At 45.6% G+C, this 16,762-nt stretch overlaps 1 long non-coding RNA gene across 1 annotated transcript in view; it reads right to left on the bottom strand.

The window, feature by feature from the left end:
* LOC125126320 (uncharacterized) overlaps positions 1 to 16,762 on the bottom strand; it is a 61,818-nt gene that overhangs the window by 21,684 nt on the left and 23,372 nt on the right. The window contains exon 2 of the long non-coding RNA XR_007134597.1: positions 9,996 to 10,036. This is a non-coding gene — a long non-coding RNA (uncharacterized LOC125126320). The remainder of the gene's footprint in view (positions 1 to 9,995; positions 10,037 to 16,762) is intronic.

Below are 16,762 nucleotides of genomic sequence, written 5' to 3'. Positions count from 1 at the left end.
AGATCAAAATCCTCTAAGCTCAAAGCCAGGACACCGACACTCAGAAGAGCAGATAGTAAGCTGTGGTTTAACTCAATGGTTTTTAACCTTGGCTGCACACTAGAGTCACCTAAGAAACTTCTTAAAAGTACTCATGTCCAAACACTTCAACAGGCACTTTGCAAAGAGAGGATCTAATGGCTAACAAACATGTGAAAAAGTACTCAACTATATTAGTCATCACGGAAATGCAAATTAAAACCACACTGTGAGATCATCACACACCCACCAGAATGGCTAACGTGAAAAAGACAGAAAATACCAATTGTTGGCAAAGATGTGAAGCAACCCGAACTCTGATACATCTCTGGAGAGAGTATAAATTGGTACGATTTTCACTTTAGAAAATTCTTTTGCATAAAGTACCAAAGATGAACATACTGGTTTCCGTACTTTCCCAGAAATTCCATGTCCAAGTGTGGATCCAAAAGAAATGCAAGCAGATGTGCTCTAAGACACCAATGAATGCTCACAGCAGCAGTAGTCATAAAAACCCCCAAACTACCAACAACAATCCAAATACCCAAACACAGATAAACGGAGGAACATCTACATGGTGGAATATTCTATAGCCATGAGGATGAACTGACTACAACACCTACAGGCAACAGCTTCCACGAATCTCAAAAACACAATGTTGACTGGAAGAAGCCAGACACAAAAGAATATACACTTGATGATTCCATTTAAATAATAAAAGCTTGAAAACAGGCAAAACTAATTTATATCATTAGAAACAAGAATGGTGGTTATTGGAGTTCCCATTGTGGCTCAGTGGTTAACGAATCTGACTAGGAACCATGAGGTTGCAGGTTCGATCCCTGGCCTCACTCAGTGGGTTAAGGATCCGGTGTTGCCATGAGCTGCGGTGTAGGCCGAAGACACAGCTCAGATCTGGCATTGCTGTGGCTGTGGCGTAGGCCGGCAGCAACAGCTCTGATTAGACCCCTAGCCTGGGAACCTCCATATACTGCGAGTGCAGCCCTGAAAGAAAGGCAAAAAGACACACACAAAAAAAGAAAGGCAATTATCCTTTGGTGCATCAGAGGATGCTGGTGATGTTGTTTCTTGATCTGGATGTAGATTACTCAGGGTAAATGCACTTCGTGAAAAGTCACTAAGCTTTCCCTTTTCTTTTTTGCATGTATATTATCCTTCAGTAAAAATGTAATTTTAGAAGTTCCCGTCATGGCACAGTGGAAACAAATCCGATTAGGAACCATGAGGTTGCAGGTTCAATTCTTGGCCTCCCTCAGTGGGTTAAGAATACAGCATTGCCATGACCTGTGATGTAGGTCACAGACACGGCTTGGCTCAGATCTGGCATTGCTGTGGCTGCAGCATAGGCCAGTGGCTACAGCTCCAATTCAACCCCTAGTCTGCGAACCTCCATATGCCACAGGTGCGGTCCTAAAAAAGCAAAAAAAAAAAAAAAGATATAATTAAAAAAAATTTTTAAAGACACAGATCAAAGATCAGTCAGTATTTTTGGGGGTGAGAGCGAGGCCCAGGCATCCATATTTTTTAACATTCTAGATGACTATACTGCACAGTCAGGACTGAAAGCCAGTGGTTTAATTTCTTGAGAAAAGCAGATCCACTCAAAGACCTCAAATGGTCCTGACAAAAGGCACTTCCAGCTTGGTGGAGTGAAATATTACGGTGGGAAGATGCCCAACTTTGTTGATGTGATGAAGCCTCCTGCATGGGCAGAGGAAGTATTGCAGTATGATGTTGTAATGTGTTTCTTCCCTATCAGTGTCTGTTGAAAGCTGGTTGCATTGGTTTGTAAATGGTGTGTAATAGGAACAAGGTGGTCCCTGGCTTCACCCCAGGCAAGGGGGGTGGTGTAGGTCCCCCTCAGGGTGTCTGTATTTATGGGTAACAGCCAACTCTGGGCTCAGTGGCAATGCCCAAACTCCCTGGCTTCTGGGTTCAGATTAGGAACTTGCAACATCTCGGTGAGGACCACGTCAGGCTTGGCTCAAACGCTTTAGCTGAGAATTTTCCTTCCGCTCCATGTGGTTACTAGCAACCACTCTAGCAATGGCTGAATTCTGGCACCCTCTAAACAAATTATAGGCAGCTTGGAAAGGACAAGACAGTACTCGGACTTAATACCCAGGTATTCTGCCCACTTGGACCCCTTCCACCCTCCCAGAAGTGCATGGACCATGAACCTTCTACTATGGGAGTGGCTATGCAGAGAGGTCTCAGAAACCTTCCCCAGCCCTCCATGGTTCTCTGCTACCCAGGCATGGGCTGGTTCTTCTGGCCATGTCCCTGCATATCTGCCACCCAGTGTGGTGTTCACAGAGCAAGAGTGAACAGGATGGGGCCCGGCGCCTCTTGTTCCTCCTCTGGGTGGGATGCTAGGGGGCCTAGGCTGGGCTCACTTGGCTGAAGGATGAGTGGTATGGACTGGAAAAGGACAAGCTAAGCTGAAAAGGGCTACATCACTTGATGGTGGCCCGTTAAAAACAAACAAATCTGTCTCCAACTGCCCAGTCCACACCTCTCAGATTAAAAAGAAAAAACCCTGGAGGTAAAAGAATCATAAATAAGGAAGCCAGGGTGTGAGACTGTGGGAATGTCTATCCACAGAAGCTGCAGCTTCTGTTTCCCTGGCTTCAGGCTCCTCTCTGTGAAACAGGGCTGATGACTCCCAGGCCTTCTCCTCCTGCGTAGGATGGCTGAGGGTCCATGGTGCCACTGGAGTGGGCACAGAAGGATGGGTCCTGTGGGCTGTGCCTGCGCTGCCCTTGGCTGGGACCTCAGCCCTCATGTGCCACCTCACGTCCATGTTTGTGAAAAACCACAGTGGCAAACTCTGCCAGCCAGAGTGGCACTACCCCTTCCTGTTGTCTTCTTTAAAAAGCATTTATGAAACATTTCCTTTTTGTGCTTCAGGAAGTGGGTGGCCAGGAAATGGTGTTGATTCTACTTTCTCCCTAGAGGTGTGTGGGCTACAAAGGGGTGCACAAACTTAACAGAACTGAAGGCTGCCTGGACAGTAGGGTGAGAAGGTGAGAGAATCCAAGGAGTCTCCAGCAGGAGAGTCAGGCAGGCTGATCTCAAAGGAGGCTGTAGAACAGCTCAGTGCTGTGGGGTGTGAGGCGTGAGGGGGCAAGGCCATGGGCTGCACAGGGCTCCAGTTTATCCTCAGCCCAGAGGAGAGAAAATCTCTCCCCAGAGCAAAAGTAGCCAAGAAACTACTGACAGGTTGGACCTGAGGGACCCCTAATGTCACATCTAGGGAAATCCCACCCAGACATGGCCTGGAAGTCACCCAAACATCCACTTTACCTTAAGACCCAGCAAGGATCTGTTATCCAGGAAGGTACTCGATAACCTCTTTTCTGAAACCATTGACATTTTCAGCCTGTCATATAATTTCTGAAAGTCATTATAAATTCCCTCTCCTGGTTTCCTTCTATTTAACATGCTTATTTTCCTTCTCAAATCTTCAATAAGTAAGATTTCCTCATATGGAGACGTCACTAACCCACTACTCTCTACTATGTACTACAGTTAACAGCTAGGAAGAGAATTTTCGAAAGCCCGTGAGGAGCCCAGAGGTGTCACAGAGCTCAGACACAGCAAACATTCTGAGGAGGATCTCTCAGGGCTCAAGCAGGGACAATTCTTATTTTAGATGCAAATCAGAAGAGTTTCTGTTCGGGCAGAGTCCCAGTAGGAAATAGATGCACACTGCATACGTAACAAGGAGAACTCCAAGAAGGACTGTTTCCAAGGGGGTGAGCAGGGAAGGACAAACACCCTGGAGCCAGCAACAGTGAGGAGCTATTACCATGGCCAGAGGGAGGAGGAGGTGGGAGTGTTACTGGGACCCTGAGAGAGCTGCAGGAGAGGGCTGCTGGGAGGGAGGGCTTTAGGGAGAAGCAGACAGATGCTGACCTGAAGCCTGGCAAGGAAGGGAGCTGGAAGTGGGAATAAAGCACCCTAATGCACCCCAAAATTACTCTCTAATCTCTAAAAGCAGTCTTTGATTGGTCAAACCCAACTGGAAGCACAAGAGCATGGAGCCTGGTTGACACAATCCACAAAGGTCAAACACTGGGAGGTGCAGGAAAAGAGAGAAAATGGGTAAGGGCAGGCTAGTGGGGGGGATAGCCTGCATGGTTATCTAGTTTAGTGGCCATTTAAAAGGAGCAAATTAGAAGTTAATGTGCTGTAGTGTGGCATCCTCACCACAAAAAAACGGGACAAGAGGCAGTCAGAGACAGAGCTGACCATGAAAAAAGTTTAAGGAACTTTAGCACAGTGATCTGGGTCCCTGTCATGGAGAAACAGACAGCTCCACTTAGCTTAATAATTCCAAGGTAAACATGTGTGTTCACAATGATGATTCTAAATCATCAACAAAACATTAAATGTGGTCGATGTACTACTACTTAGCACAGCTTCATCAGGCAGGGAAGAGTATAACACAATTTAGAGACACTATATATCCACCCAAGCAAAACATAATGGGCTTAAGTTAAACACATCAAGTTATTCCTATGTCTCAATCTCCTTTCTCTCCTGGAGTGTCACTCAAGTGCCAGTCAAGAAGTGAAACTGTAGGGAGTTCCCACTGTGGCTCAGTGGTAATGAACCCAAATAGCATCCGTGAGGACGAGGGTTCAAACCCTGGCCTAGCTCAGTGGGTTAAGGATCTGGCGTTGCCATGAGCTGCGGTATAGGTTGCAGACACGGCTCTGATCCCACGCTGCTGTGGCTGTGGCGTAGGCCAGTGGTTATAACTCCAATTCAACTCCTGGCCTAGGAACTTCCATATGTGGTAGGTGTGGCCCTAAAAAAGACAGACACACACACACAAAGAAGTAAAATTGTATAAATCTTCAAGAGAAAACAGAACGATAAAGAGACATCAGTGTATAACAGATTTCAGCAAACCCTGGGAAGCTGGTAAGCAGAGGGAGGAATCTTGGCTGATGTGGAAGAAGCTAGTCTCTTAAGGGCCCACAGAGGGGGATACTGACAGGTGGAAGGCCACCTCACCCTCAGAACCCTGGGGTCTCAGACCTTGGAGAGAGTAGGTATTATGATGGTGAGGCTCAGATCAAAGTGGGTGGGGGTTCTTTAGAACCAGGGCAAGTATTTGGAATCCTCTCACCCCACACTCTGTCCCACACAGCAGGAGACTTAAGACACTAAACAGGAAAGACCCTGGAAAAAAAGAGGACAGGTGAACACAAGGATGAAAACAGAGGGATGTGGGCAAAGTCTAAAGACTGAACAATGCTGCCACCCACCTCCTCCACATGAGTCTGCACACCTCACCCTGCCCCAGGCACATACCACTGTGTACCAGAGCTTTAAGTAAGTTTTAAACATTGTTGGAATTTTTTTTTTTTTTTTACATTTCTTCCACTGAGAACTAGGTCTTTGTCTCCTTTCCTGAATCTGGGTGGCTTATGACTATAGTGGAATTGATGCTAAGTGGCTTCCAAAGTCAAAAGCCATACAAGGCCTTGCGGCTTCCATATTGCTGGCTGGAACACTGACACTGAAGCCCTGAGCAACCACACAAGAAGTACAACTACCAGGCTGTTGTCCTTCTGAGGCCATGTGTAGTCTATCTGGTCTCCAGGTCCAGCTGCACCCAGTCTTCCAGCTATCCCAGCCAAGTAAAGTGCCATCTTAGAAGTGGATCCTTCAGCCCCAGCTGGTTTCGACTCCCAGCCATCTCAGCCTAGACACCGGATACTGTGCAGCAGAAAAGAGCTAATCCTTTCCTGAACTGCTGACTTGCAGCACAATAAATGGTTGTTGTTTATGCTATGAGTATTGGGGTGGTTTGTTACGCAGTAACGAAAATTGGAACAGGGAGTTAGGATGCTTCTCTTGAGAAGCTGCATGACTCTAGAATAGTGGTTCTCAATAGGGTGATTTTGCCCCCAGGGGACACTTGGCAACACATACAGACACTTTTGGTTATCACAAATCAGGGAGGGGGGTTACTACTGGCAGCTGGTGGGCAGAGTTCGATGATGCTGCTAAACATTCTACAAAGGACAAGAGCTTCTGACCACAAGGAATTATTTTGCCCAAAACGTTAACATGCCAAGGTTAAAAAATGCAGCTCTAGAGAAAAAAGTCTGACATTTAGAGGTTTGTTAATGAAAAGACTGGCTTCCTTACTATAGTGAAGCCCCAGTTGATACGTTTTTCCCCAATCCAGTTTAATTCAGCTTCTTATTGCTTTCGTTCATAAATATCGATAGATAATTTTTGACATTTGAGGAAAAGCCTCCAATAGGAAAGAGAGAGAGAAAACAAACTAAAAGAAGTAGAAACAAAGACCATTTAGAGAACAGAAGAATATTAAAACTAATAGACAAATGAAGAATAAGGAATACCTTCAGAGAGATAAGACGGAGATAGTGAATCCATAAAACAAGAATGTAATACTAGGAAGGAGGAACAATTAGAAAATAAGAACGAGTACTTATATATTAAACACATAAAAGCTAAAATTAAAAAAAAAAAAATAACAAGAGGTCCTGTCATGGCTCAGTGGCAACAAATCCTACTAGTTTCCATGAGGACATGAGTTCGATCCCTGGTCTTGGTCAGTGGGTTAAAGATCAGGTATTGCAATGAGCCTCTGGCATAGGCTGGCAGCTACAGATCCGATTGGACCCCTAGCCTGGGAACTTCCACATGCCATGGGTGTGGCCCTAAAAAGACAAAAAAAAAAAAAAGATTGAAGGATAAAGGCAAGGAAGGTTTTGCAAGAAAGTAGACCCAAAGGGAGGGGAAATGAAAGAAAAAATATGAGAAAATTAGATGATCAATCCAGTAGATTCAAAAGATAAAATAGAGGGAATAAAATTATCAAAGAATATAATTTTCTTCCCAGAATTCAAAAACATATAACACACTACTTAGCACAACCAGTAAAGAATGTCCACAATCATGTATTGAGTTATGTATTGAGTTAACCAAAAATTGTGTTAGTCCTATTGGGAGGATAGAGGGAGAATGATATGTGGTTTTGTAGGTGAGCTCAGTTCTCATCTACCACCATAAGTCCACAGAGGTCTAAAATTGGTAAATCAAGAAATAACAACATGAACAGAAATAGAAACTAGTAAAAGGGTTGAAAGGGGCTCCCTCTTAAGAGAGTGGGACTAAGAAAGGTTGAGAGTGGATTTTTATCATAAGCCTATTTTATATAAATTATAACACATGCATTATTGTGATAAATTTGATAAAATAAAACCAAGAATGAGTCCAATTAAATATTGCAATGTGATGCAATTGAATTCAATTATTTGGAAAATTCACTTATGTGGACAAGCCATGCAGCAAGAATGCTCGATAAACTGGCATGGGCAGCATACACCTCATTAATGTGGAAGAATTTCTCCTGGTGTCACTGGCCAGTAGACAGTTGGTGGGTGTGGGTTGGGATGGGAGGCACCACAGCAACCCTTGGTTAGTCACCCGCTCCCTTTCCCAGCAGTTGTATTTGCTTGAGAGACCCTGTCCTTGAGTATGGCTCCTACCAGGCTGCCAAAGAGAGAAGGTAGTCATTCTTCTCAGATGACTTCTAGGAATTGATTAGGATACCCTGGCTTTCCTACTCTTAACACTGACAAGATGCTGAGTTTCCAAAGAAGGGTAAAAAGCCAAGGCCTAGGGCTAGAGCCACAGAGCTCTTCCCAGAGGTGCAGGAGTCAGGTTGCCTCAGCAGCAGAAGGTGGCTACGCCCACTCGTAGTCATCTGACAGTCACCATATCTCCTATTGGAGGCTCCCAAAGAGGGGCCAAAGTGGGGAACGTGCTTGCAGGGGCTTTAGCCCTACCTCTGAGATGCATCTCCTTGGACACCAGCCCTCAGGCCTAACCATCCTTTTCTTTCTTTTCCTTCACCCACCACCTCTTCCCCCTCTCCCAGCCTCTACCTCAGTCCTCAGGAGCTTTGCCCTGGGGGCTGCTCAGTTGGCTCGTCAGCCAAGGCACTGCATTTTTTTTAAAAAAATCCTTTTCTTTTCTTTTTTTTTTTTTTTTTTTTTGTTGTTGTTGTTGCTATTTCTTGGGCCGCTCCCGCGGCATATGGAGGTTCCCAGGCTAGGGGTTGAATCAGAGCTGTAGCCACCGGCCTACGCCAGAGCCACAGCAAGGCAGGATCCGAGCCGCGTCTGCAACCTACACCACAGCTCACGGCAACACCGGATCGTTAACCCACTGAGCAAGGGCAGGGACCAAACCCGCAACCTCATGGTTCCTAGTCGGATTCGTTAACCACTGCGCCACGACGGGAACTCCAAAAAAAAAAAAAAAATCCTTTTCAATTGTTAAGTCCTTTTTAAATATTACATCATTGCTATGTAAGTGTGGATGAAAAATGTTGCATGCCGTATCAGCAAAGAATGTTGAGTCCTTTAAGCTATCAGCTACTACTGCTAACTAAGGTGCATATCAAAGGAATGATTTCAATATGCCCAGACTCTTGTGTCTTCCCATACATAGAAAAGCACTAATTCATTAATTTGAGATGTTTGGTTTTCTTTAATTAACATAATCTTTTGATGTTCCGACTACTATCCAGTCTTTGTTGCAAAACTCCCGTATATCCTGGCTCCTCTCTTACCTATTCTGAGCAGACCCTCAGAGCCATCGGAGAGGCTGTCTCCCTAGCTTGAAGTCCTCAGAAAGTCCACCAAATAAAACATAATTCTCAACTTTTAGGTTGTGTATTTTTTTTTCTGTCGACATAAATATGTATTCCTTGTAGGAAAATTTTAGAATATTGAAAATCACCCATAATTCTAACCAGACAACTAAAACCACATCTCATCTGAGTACCCAACCGATGAGCACCCACCATATACTGGGCCATGAGCTGAGCTTTAAGAGGTGTTAATCTCACCAAAGCCTCACAATTCCGTGAGGCAGACACCCATTTTACCGGCAGGAAGCAGAGGCTTAGGGAGAGCATGTCACTTGCTTAAGTCTTCATGTTAAAAGACTGATCTGGATTTCAACCCAGCAGGCTGAGTCCAAAGCTACTTTCCTTGCATGTTTTGTAGGATATTTTCCATTTTTTCTTTTCCCTTTTTTTTTTAAATTTAGCAATGTATGCAAACGTCTTGCTTGTCAATATACACCTAGGTCATTCGGCTGCAAAACATGCCCTTGTGCGGATATGCCAGATTCTAAATAACCCATTCCTTTTTGTTGAGCTTTCTGACATTTCCTTTTTTTCTATTACAAACAATGCAGTTATAAATATCTCTGTTCATACACCTTTGCACAAATGTGGTTATTTTCCTAGGATAAATTCCAGAAGGTGGAACTGCTCGGACAAAGTCTAGATACATTTTAAAAAGCTGCCCTCTTTTCCAATCACATCAGCAGTACACATCAGTACATGTTCCCCCACATCCATTACTGAGTATTTTCACTTTTTAAAATTTGAACTGGGATTTAACACAGAATCAGAAAACCCCTGTGCCAGAAGCATGCTGGTGTATTCCTCTAGATTTAGAACCAAACCATCCTTGCTTTTGATAAAAGCCGAAACACTCTGCCAAGGCCAACTGAGACTCCAGCAGGCAGGGCAGAACCTCCAGCAAGAACGAGGAAGGGCAGAGGCCTAGAGGGAGTACAGTAGGGCAGGAGGGCCCAGCTGTGGGCCCACAACTGATCGGTTTTGGGAAGGGTGACAGGTTTTCCCAAGGACAGCAATGTCTTCCTGGGTCTGAAGACCTGAAGCCACCTCTGTTGATCTACTCCTCAATACTGAATGGTCCCTCACTGTCCCCAGCCCTCACACTCTAGGCAAGAAGTCAGAGTGAGTTCCTGGACCTCCACCATATTCAGTTGCCAATACTTCCAGCACTCGGATCTTCCCTGACTATCTTTCAAGGCCTTTTAAACTGGAAAGTCCCAAACTAGACAAGATCTTATTGTTCTTTTACCTTGGTGTTGATTTCCTTCAACAGGCTGCAAACTCTGGCACCTAGAGGAAGAAAGGAGAGTGAGCCATTAAGACAGAGCAGTGAGGGAAGCCTTGAGACAAAGCAAGCATGGATGGAAATTGAGTGATGAGTGTTCATCTTCAGAAGCCACTGAGGTGTGAGTTGGCTATGCTGGCCCAGGGCAGCATAGGCATTCTCCGCTCAGGACAGTTCTTTCTCACCTGGCCTGTTCGTGCTCCTATGCTGGCAGAAACCCCTCATGCTCTTTCCCCTTGTCTAAAGGCCTTCTATAAACAGTAAGTGGTCCTGCCCTACATTTTAGTTCATATACCCATCCATCAGATATTTACTGAGTACCTACTACATGCCAGGCACTGTCCATGGGTTCTGGGGATACAAGAGTAGACAAAAGGACAACAGCTCTGTACCCATGGAATCTGAAGTCTACTGGGGAGACTAACAACTAACCAACCAGTCAGTCAAATAAATAAATAAATACACAAAATAGTAGTCAAAAGAGTTAAGGAAAAACAAAGCAAAAGAGGGGGAAGGAAATGTTGAAAAGGAAGGTGGGAAGAAGTGCTGAAATTGTAAATGGTGTGGCCAGGGAAGCCTAGACATCCAAGAAGATGACTTATGAACAAAGACCCGAAAGAAATGAGGACATGTGCCCTGAGAATTGGGGGGGGGGGGGGGGAAGAAGCTTTCCAGGTGGAGTCAACAGCTTGTGCAAAGGTTTGAAGATGAAAGCCTGCCTGACACAGTAAAAACCAGAGAGGAGGGCAGTGCAGTCAAAGCAGAATGAGTGAAGGGAAAGCAAGAGAGGGCATCAGAGATGTCGTGAAAGGCTCCAGAGTAGGCAGGGCATTAAAGTTCATCAAATATCGAACTTGAGCTTTGACTCAAGATGGGAGCCACTGGAGAGTTTTACACAAAGAAGTGACATGATGCAACTCACACTTTAACAGGAACACTCTGGATGTTGTGTTGAGAATAAATTGGGGAGCATAGGTGGAACCAGCTGGGAGGCTACTGCAGAAATCCTGGCAAGAGACAATGGTGGCTTGGACTATGGTGCTGGCATAGAGGTGCTGAGATAAGGTCAAAATCTAGAAAGTACAGCCAGCAGGCTTTGTTGATGGATTGGAAGTGAAATATGAAATACAGGAGTCAAAGAGGACTCCAAGTTTTTTGGCCTGAGCAAATGAATGGATAGAATAGGCCTTATTTGAATGTGAAAGCTTGACAATGGCGCATGTTTGGTGTGGAGATAAGGAACTTAGTTTTAGATGTGTCAAGTAAGAGATGGCTTTAGACACCCAAGTGGATAAGCCTGTAGGCAGGTGGATATATGATCTGGAGTTCAGGGGAGAGGTCTTGGCTGGAAATGAAGATCTGTGAGTCCTCAGCATGTAGCTCCTACAAAGCCACTACAAAGGATGAGATAACCAAGGGGGTGATTGTCAACAGAGAAGCTGCCCACAGTCCATGAGGACTCAGCCCCACCATTCAATTGCTGGGCAAAGGAGCCTGAGAAGAAGTGGGAAGCACAATAGGAAGGAAACAAGGAGAAAAGGTTTCAAGGAGATGGGCAATCCACTGTAATAGGTCAAGTCAATGACGACAGAGAATTAATAACTGGATTTAGTATCGGAGTCACAGGTGATCTTGGTCAAGGGCAGATCCAGTGGAATGCTTGGGATGAGAACTTGACTGGAAAAGGTTCAAAAGAAAGGAGCTGAAGTCATGAACTGGAGGACAGAGTGGGCTGGCAGCCACAGGAACTCTGGAAGCAAAGGGGTAAGCGATGATCAGATAAACTGCTTCAAGCTTCACTTTACTCATTCATAAACTATAAAGCATAAAGCTGTCGTTTTCACAACACATGTGACCATTTGGCATCGGTTATTACCAAGCTGGACCATCTTCTACAGGTTGCTGAGCTTCAACCAGTTCTGGCCCCAGGAAACAGCAATCAGCTTGTCTCTAGACTCCCAAAAAGTTATTCCCATTTTCCCAAGGTCACCCATAACCTTAGGATCAGTGCTTATAACCCGGGCTGCTCAGAAGGTCCTCTGTATCTTACAGACCAAGATTTCAGTTGGTCCCCTTCTTTGGATGGGAAGTCAGAGTAAGCAAGACAGGCAGGGTTCCCTGCTCTCACCGAGCCTACCTTCTGGTGGAGGAGATGAACAACCATCAAGGAACAGAAGAGAAGGCAGATCACTGCAGATGTGGACAAGCGCAATGAAGACAATAAAATGGGGTAACAGAGGTCGAGAGAATGTGGGAGTAGCCTCTCTGGGAAATGACACTTTCTTTTTTTTTTCCTTTACTATTTTATTTTATTTGTCTTTTTAGAGCCACACCTGCAGCATATGGAAGTTCCCAGGCCAGGGTTGAATTGGAGCTGCAGCTGCTGGCCTACATAACAATCACAGCAACACAGGATCAAGCCACATCTGTAACCTACACCACAGCTCACAGCAACACCGGATCCTTAGCCCACTGAGCAAGACCAGGGATTGAACCCGCATCCTCATGGATACTAGTAAGGTTCTTAACCTGCTAAACCACAACAGGCATGCCCTGGGAAATGATATTTGAGATGAGACCCTCAAGCTGGCCCCTCTCCCATAATACTCTTGAGCTTTCAAATCTCCCAAGGCTAGGTAGGTCCTGGGGCCAACTAGAGGCTTCCAAAGCGAGTTCCCTTGTGGCACAGAGGGTAAAGGATCCGGCATTGCCACTGTAGCAACTCAGGTCACTTTTGTGGCATGGATTAGATCCCTGGCCCAGGAACTTCCACATGCTGTAGGTGTGGCCAGAAAAATAAACATAAAAAAGATATGCATTTTCACTGAAAGAATTGGAAACTATTGAAAACAGAAGTTACCATTTCACTATCCAGAGATAACTATTGTTCACATTTGGAATGCGTCTTTCTAGACATTTTTCTATGCATATATAGATGACTTTTTTAAAAATGGGATCATGTTAGTGTTCTCACTGTGGTGCAGTGCTGATCGGCAGTGTCTCTGCAGCACCAAGACGCAGGTTTGATTCCCAGCCTGGCACAGGAAGTTAAAGGATCTGGCATTGCCACAGCTGTGGCACAGGTCTGCGGCTCAGATCTGATTCCTGGCCCGGGGAACTCCATATGCCATGGAGTGGCCAAAAAAGAAAAAAAAAATTGGGATCATGTTGTAAATTCTGCTTTGTGTTCATTTTTTATGTCATGAATTTTGACTAAATCTACTCTTAAGTACTCATCATTTTCTTCTACCTGATTTTAATGACTGCATAGTATCCCACTGAATGCTTACTTTTACCATATTTTATTCAATTCTCAAACACTGGCCACGTATATTGCTTCCAAGTGACTGCTACCATGAGTAAATATTACAGTGAATAAACCTGTATATGGCTTTTTTCTTTAGTGGCGAAGACCTGCAAATCTCTGATTGTTTCTTTGGGTTAAAAGAAAATATCACTGCCCTAGTGGGAGTGCTCCAGATCTCACGGCATTGAGAGACAGCCTGAGTATGAGGGCAGTTGGGAGGGCAGAGCTGAGCCGAGAACCCAAGGAGCCCAGGGTTCACTCAGATGCCAGAGGCTGATTTAATCCTTTGACCTACTCTGGTGCTCAGCAGTAGGAAAATAGTCCCTCCCATAAACCCAGTGAAATCCAAAGGGATTCCCCACCTGAGCCAGGAAGGTGTCACTCTCTGAACTGAGCACAGATAGTACCCTCATCCTCCCTTGAAACCCCCTTAGGGATGCTCCTCCCTCCTTCCCTCCTGGTCAGGCAGTCGGCCTCCTTGGAGGGAGGGCGGGCTGCTGGGGAATGCTCTCAAAATAGAGGGTTCTACAGAAATAGCAGCTCCTCTCCCATTTCTAATCTAGCCTTGCTCCTGAATCTCTGAATTCCTCTCCCAGCCCGAGAGGGGTTGGTGGAGACAGTTTATGCCCCCCACGAGAGGACTGTCCTCAGGGATGGTGAGTTTTGGGGTAAGTGGGAAAAGCACAAGCCCAGGAGGCCACCAGACCTGGGTTTGAATCCCAACTCTGGCGCGGTCCAGACTCATCTTGGGCAAGTGACCATCTGGAATGCAAGCTCTCTGAGGGGGGTACTCGGGTCTCTGTAATTTACTGTTATATCTGCGACACTTAACAAGTAGGAGGCACTCAATAAATATTATGCCAGGTCAATGCATGATCTTTTCTGAGCCTCAGTTGATTATCTGTAAAATGGGGATAACACCTATCTCAAAGGCTTGTTATGAATTACAAAATAAAACACAGGTAAAATGCTTAACACAGTGTCATATGCTCAAGAAACACTAGAGTCCAAAGCCCTGGAGAGTTGCTTCCACCACGCTCTGAGCCCTACAGCACTGACACGAAGCTCTGCAGCTTCTCCTTGTTAGAATTAGTTTGCCTCTACACTGCTCACTGCTGCCCCACAACCGTGCCTCTGGTATGGTGCGTGTGCTTGTCCAACTCTCCCATTAGGCTTCAGGGCAGTTTAAAGATAAGAATTTTGCCTCTGTATCCCCCATGCCTCTGAATAACACTATGAATAAGCAAGGTCCTTATTCCCATTCTACAGATGAGGAAACTGAGGCTCAGAAAGGTTAGGTGCCTTGCCCTAGTTACAGAACCAGGGAGTAGCAGAACAAAATCCAAACCTGGTTCTGATTTCTGGGCCCCTGCTCTCTTTTTGGTGACTCTCTTACAAACGGGAGTGGAGGGTGAGGAGGAAGCAAGCTAGTTCCCACGTCCCCAGGGAAAAAGTCAGGCAGAACTCAAGAACAAGGAGGTCTTCTGGGAGTTGAAGAGTTGTCAGGGCACTGGCAGCCACCCAAGCTCCCTCTCATCTTCCTGTGGATCATCGTGCATGCAACAGCTGCAACCCCCAGAGGCCTGTGGTCTGGTCTCTCTGGGCCAGACTGATGCAAGGGTGGGCCCCCTAGGCACCCTCTATCAATGCAGAACCCAGCCAGCAAGGGAACTTGGGTTTCCTCAGCACAGAGCTGATAGTCATGGCCTGAGGAGCAGAGGTGGCAGCTGCAAGGCACCTGCCCAGGACTGGCCTATCTTCAGTTATGAGGCATGAAGGGCTCCCTACCAGACCACAAGCATCTTGATTTACTCATCTCTGTGACTCCAGGATCCTATTGAATGAGTGAGAGCCCCAGCCTCCAACACTTGGAAGTGGGAGAGGAAGCAGCTAGATCTAAATTGGGGATGTGAAGGGAAGAAATAAGGGGCCAGAGAGGAGGGTGTTTAATGACCAAGAATGACCTCTATCCCCTCTCCCCTCCCCTTTATTAAACTGTATGTTTCTAGAGGGCAGATCTGTGGCTGATTCATCCGTGTCTCTACCACACCCAGTAGATGACTTTGCAGAGAGGTGGTATTCAGTAAGTGGAGCTTATTAGAGATAAAACTGGAAGCCAGTACACAGAATGACAGATGGCATCTGCTTTTCGGGCATGGGTCATCCAAGAAAGGGTAGTCCTGCTAGACCAGTGTCCTGGTCAGGAAGCCCCAGGGAGGGGTAGGGACTCTTCATCAGGGGGTTCACAGCATGTGCCTCCTTCCAAAGAAAGATTTTGGGGAAATCTCCTGGCTCTACATGTCTCCCTGGAAAGAGAAATAGACTGGGCATGTGGTGTAGTATCCTCGTCCTTGGGAATCTGGGAGGACTGTGGATCGTAAGAAAGAAAAATTCCGAGCAATTATCTTTTTATTAAAAGTAAAACTGCTGCTTTTGCCTGAATGGTCAGATCAGCAGGGTTTTTTTCCATAAGCCTTCTCCAGAGCATATATGTGTTGCATGGCTATATATAATACTGATGCTGCATATTTAAAATAATGCCTTTCTTCAATTGTTGTGTGTCTATACGTATAAACTGTGTTGCACTCTGCACATGTGCTGTGTGCATGGCTTTCTCTATGAGGCCAAACTCAGTGTGCATTTATCACCTGAACATCTGTATAGACTTAAGCCTCAGGCTGAAGGGACCCAGACCCTAGAGTGGGATATCCTGGAGACCAGTCAGCACACATGCCTATCCATGTAGTCCTAAATTAAGTCGATCACAGTAGAAGCTGACAGAACACTGTAAATCAACTATAATGGAAAAAATAAAAATATAAAAAATAATTTAAAAAATAAACTAAGTCTATATGATTAGGTCTAAACTTTTCCGATAGCAGCCAAAGATCTCCAGGCCACGGCCCACTCCACCTGTCCACACCCTCCTCCCATCCTACACTTCACTTTCCTAACAGTGTGGCTCAAGTGAGATGCAACTACCTGGATCAGCCAGCTCTGATTTAGCCAATGGTTCCCAAAGCGTGGCTCCCAGACCACCAGCATTAGCATCAGCTTCACCTGGCACTTGTGAGAAATGCAAATTCTCAGGTTCCACCCTAGAGCTACTGAACCACAATCTCTGGGGTGGGACCCAGCTGCCTGTGTTTTCGTAAGTCCTCCAGGTGATTGTGGCATGCACTAAGGCTTGAGAACCACATAGTTGATGCCATTCCCTAAGCCCGAGTTGCCCTTCTCGAAACTTTTCTGCTTATTATCTCAACCACTTGTCAAAGAAAACTCAATACTATCCCTTTCAGAAAGCCCCCCAAGTCCCCTGAGCACCTGTGAATGCTTCTCCCTGGAATTCATAGCCCCTTTGCCACCCCCTACCCCATTATGGTAAAAGAGCTTCATTTCTGTTTCTCTTTACAGCATGTATTTT

The sequence above is a fragment of the Phacochoerus africanus genome, chromosome 4 (genome assembly GCF_016906955.1).
Source record: "Phacochoerus africanus isolate WHEZ1 chromosome 4, ROS_Pafr_v1, whole genome shotgun sequence".
NCBI lineage: Eukaryota > Metazoa > Chordata > Mammalia > Artiodactyla > Suidae > Phacochoerus > Phacochoerus africanus.
This window is presented reverse-complemented; position numbering and strand designations above follow the sequence as displayed.